Here is a 5,131-nt window from a genome sequence, read left to right on the forward strand (position 1 = left end):
TTTTTTTGGAGGCTTAGGGTTTTATTTTTCTTCTCTTTTTTTTTTCTTTTTTTTTCTCCTTTTTTTTCTTTTTTTAAAACCCTAGAAGACATTCTCCTTATATAGACTTTCCAAAAATCCTTATTTGACAAGGAATAGATTACTAGGAATCCTAATCTAATTAGGTTTCCTAAACCTATTAGAATTCTAATCTCATTAGGTTTCCTAGATGTAATAGAATTCTAATCTCATTAGGATTCCTATACATAATAGGATTCCTAATCCCATTAGGATTCCTATTCCAATTAGGAATCTCAATCCAATTAGGATTCCTAATCGGGATAATTTAGCACAAGTACTTGTCCATCCCTATTGTGTGTGACCCTATAGGCTCATCCGGAATAGCAGTAAAACACAGAATCTCCATTCCGGGAATACAAGTCATAGGCGGTCTCTAGCAAGACACTATAACTACCTATCTCGAATAGAGTTTGTTTGTGATCATACGAAAGCCAGTGATGATTCCGACTGATGATCCTTTTGTATCGCGATATCATATGTCGAACATAAGGCATGGACAAGCCACCTTATCTGATTCGACTGCTTTCTCGTTCACTGAGTTCGACTGTCTGAAATAGACGACGTTCGTCTATAGTGCGGCCACACATTTCTACAGTCTTGCTCACACGAGGGGCCCAGCGATATCTCTCTCTTTTACGAGAGGTACAAATCCCGTCTTGACTATCTACAATCCAGTACATGATTCATTTCGTACCTGATACACGCCTTTATAGTCCTCCTGTTACGCAGGACGTTTGACGTAATCAAAGCACGCAACTCCTCATGTTGGATTCTGTAGATATCTCAGGTCTTAGGATCCAATCATAGAATCGTCGTATGAGATTCAAGTCATGACGCTAGTCCATGTGACAATCTCATGCGGGTCAGTCCAGTATTCCGTTCTGCAACGAATACCTATGATTGTGATCGTATCCAATACCTATGATCATCTATGAATGATACTAAACTCCCTAGTCTTATGTCATTATGGGAATAACGACATAATAAGACTAGTATGATGTGTGATTGATGATCACATAGATGATCATAGGTATTGGATACGATCACAATCATAGGTATTCGTTGCAGAACGGAATACTGGACTGACCCGCATGAGATTGTCACATGGACTAGCGTCATGACTTGAATCTCATACGACGATTCCATGATTGGATCCTAAGACATGAGATATCTACAGAATCCAACATGAGAAGTTGCGTGCTTTGATTACGTCAAACATCCTGCGTAACAGGAGGACTATAAAGGCATGTATCAGGTACGAAACGAATCATGTACTGAATTGTAGATAGTCAAGACGGGATTTGTACCTCTCGTAAAAGAGAGAGATATCGCTGGGCCCCTCGTGTGAGCAAGACTGTAGAAATGTGTGGCCGCACTATAGACGAACGTCGTCTATTTCAGACAGTCGAACTCAGTGAACGAGAAAGCAGTCGAATCAGATAAGGTGGCTTGTCCATGCCTTATGTTCGACATATGATATCGCGATACAAAAGGATCATCAGTCGGAATCATCACTGACTTTCGTATGATCACAAACAAACTCTATTCGAGATAGGTAGTCATAGTGTCTTGCTAGAGACCGCCTATGACTTGTATTACCGGAATGGAGATTCTGCGTTTTACTGCTATTCCGGATGAGCCTACAGGGTCACACACAATAGGGATGGACAAGTACGTGTGCTAAATTATCCCGATTAGGAATCCTAATTGGATTGAGATTCCTAATTGGAATAGGAATCCTAATGGGATTAGGAATCCTATTATGTATAGGAATCCTAATGAGATTAGAATTCTATTACATCTAGGAAACCTAATGAGATTAGAATTCTAATAGGTTTAGAAAACCTAATTAGATTAGGATTCCTAGTAATCTATTCCTTGTCAAATTAGAATATTTGGAAAGTCTATATAAGGAGAATGTCTTCTAGGGTTTTAAAAAAAAAAAGAAAAAGAAGAAAAAAGGAGAAGAAAAAAAAAAGAGAAGAAAAATAAAACCCTAAGCCTCCAAAAAAAAAACCTTGCACACAAGAGAGATCGAGATCTCTAGTCCTAGCAGACAAGTTCCAAGGTGTTGGAATCCATCCCGACGCGTGGATACGTGTAGAGGGCGAGGTAATTTCCTGCCTTTCGTGATCAGACGTGTTCTTCAATTGATACAGGCCCCGGATCGATTGAGATAAGCGTTCTAACGTTTCTATGATTCAATAGTAGCATGGTTCTAGGGTTTCATTAAAATTTTTGTTTTATATCCGCTGCGCAAACCCTAGAATCGATCTCTTAGGAATAGGATTCGCTCATGAGATCCCAGGAAACCCAACAGTGGTATCAGAGCCTGGTTGCTCTGTTTTGATTTCATAGAACCCGATCACGCATGTTTTAGGATTTGAATTGTTTGAATCCATGTTTGCTTTGATATCTATGCATGTTTGATGATTGAATCTAGTGTAGATTGCATGTTTCATGTTGCATAGAGTGCAGGAGTTCGAATTTTGGGTGTACAGAAGAATTCGGTTCAGTTTCGGGTCTGATCGGGGCTGAGAAAGCGGGGAAACGTGATCTGATCACGGAGAACTACCCTAACGGACGGTCCACGGGTGACGGACTGATTGGCACAGAACGGAAGGTTGGACCGTCCGTTCTGCCATGCAGAACGTCCGTTCTACTAGGCAGAACATCCGTTCTGACTTTTGCAGTCGAGACCGAACGTTCTGCCAAGCCTGGAACGTCCGTTCTACCTCCAAAACGGACGGTCCGAAGTCCAGATTCCGAAAATATCCGTTTTCGAGGTCTGATTACGCAATCGTTGCATAATCTGATCAACTGTAACTCAAATAGACATGATTCATTCTTATGGATGGTCCATAGTGAATGAATACATGTAACTTAATCAAGATATAGTATATGCTTGATTGAGTGGGAGCTCCGAGATTGGGATTACATAATCGAATGGATGATCTATTCGGATTATGAACAATCGTTGCACAGAAACCGATTAGATCTAGAAGCTCTATAAGTAAAGCACTTGTCAAGGCCTCGATCGTACGTGTCATGGGCCATGCCAAAGCTGGGTGTGCCGTATTATCTTGGTGAGGCAAGATGGAGAAATGGTGGTTCTCATAGCTTGAAAGTAGATGCTTGATCTAGGTGAGGTTTCGAAAATCCCTTATTCATGTAATGCTAAGTGTGTACCTCCCATTACTAGAGCGCTTGTCAAGGCATCGATCGTCCGTAACACGGGTCATGCCAAAGCTGAGCGTGCCGGATTATCTTTGTGAGGCAGGGTAGCAAATCGTGGTTCCTACAGCTTGAATATGGTTTATCTTGGGTTAAGTTGTCAAGTTTGACTTGAGACTTAATGGTACAGATGAGACCAGTATGCAATGATATTTGATATCATAGTCTCATAAAGGATCTAAGAGTCATATTAGATATGATTGACATTAGATGTCTACCTAAATAGCATAAGACTGAGTGTAAAAACATGTTCTTATGTGAAATACGGATCTTAGTCCCATAATGGAAATTTATTGTAGGGTTAATTTTCTTTATGGGAATATAGCTCATCTTTGCATCTGTGTTGTCATTGTTTGATGATGGACTAGCTGGTAGTAGATCATAGGTATGTAGACACTGATTGATGATGGACTAGCTGGTAGTAGATCATTGATAGAATCTGCATGTAGATGTGTTTTCGTTCTGTTTTGTCTTTTTCTGTAGGACATAGCGTTAACCGGTATTGTACCGAAGTTGACGATGCGATCTATCCTTATGAAGGATAAGACTCTAACCATGGCTTCTAGATCGATCATTGATGCTTATCGAAAGCATGTGGATGATGATCCGGACAAGTCTAGCTTGACGTTTGGAAACATGACCTCACAATTGCGTAAGCGATTAGAGGACATGAACGATTCTTTGATAGTTGATCAGTTGAATGCGTCATTCCAAAAGAAAGCTGAGAGCCACGAAAAGAGTGAAATGGTAGTTGTTGGAAAGAATTCCAGCAAAAGGAAGCGTTCCAAGAGCAAGGGCAAGTGGAAAGTGACAAGCGTTGTCATTGAACCTAAGCCTAAGTCCAAAAAGGAAGAGTGTTATTTCTGTCATACCGTTGGGCATTGGAACAGAAATTGTACACTATACCTGGAAGATCAGGAGAAGAAGAAGCTTAAAGAAGCTTCACTTCTGGTGTCTTCGTTATAGAGGCTAATTTGTTTACTTCTACGTCGTGGGTATTAGATACCGGAAGCGCCTCGCATATTTGTGGAAATATGAAAGGGTTGCGAGGAAGTAGATAATTGACAAAAGGAGAAGTAGATCTCCACGTTGGGAATGGAGCAAAAATTGTTGCATTAGCCATCGGGACTTTCGATCTGACTTTACCTTCTAGGCCTTGTATTTGAGTTGCATGATTGTTATTTTGTTTATGCTATTAGCAAGAACATTATAACGATTTCATGCCTAGACTCGGACGATTTCAGATTTGTTATTGAGAACAAAGGTCTATCCATTTATAGAGGTGATTTATTCTATGGTAAAGGTTACCAGTTTAATAGCCTTTATGTTTTGGATGACGAACCGTCAAGATACAGGTCAATCTATAACGTTTGTACCAAACGGTTTAAGCCGAACGACTTAAACCCAACCTTCCTCTGGCATTGTCGTCTAGGCCATATAAACGAGAAGCGCATACAGAACCTTCATTCTGAAGGTCTTCTGGATTCTTTTGACTTTGAGTCTCTTGAATCTTGCGATTCTTGTTTAATGGGCAAGATGACAAAGCATCCTTTCAAGGGGAAAGGACAGAGAGCGACAGAGTTATTGGATCTGATACATAGTGATATATGCGGACCAATGAGCTGTCCGGCTAGAGGAGGTTATCTGTATTTCGTTACGTTCACTGATGATTTCAGTCGATACGGTTATGTCTATTTAATGAGACATAAGTCTGAAACACTTGAAATGTTCAAGGCTTTCAGAAACGAAGTACAGAACCAGCTTGGCAAGACGATCAAGACACTTCGATCCGATCGTGGTGGCGAGTATATGAACCAAGAGTTCACTGACTATCTGG

Source organism: Tarenaya hassleriana, unplaced genomic scaffold (assembly GCF_000463585.1).
Source record: "Tarenaya hassleriana unplaced genomic scaffold, ASM46358v1 Cleome118, whole genome shotgun sequence".
NCBI lineage: Eukaryota > Viridiplantae > Streptophyta > Magnoliopsida > Brassicales > Cleomaceae > Tarenaya > Tarenaya hassleriana.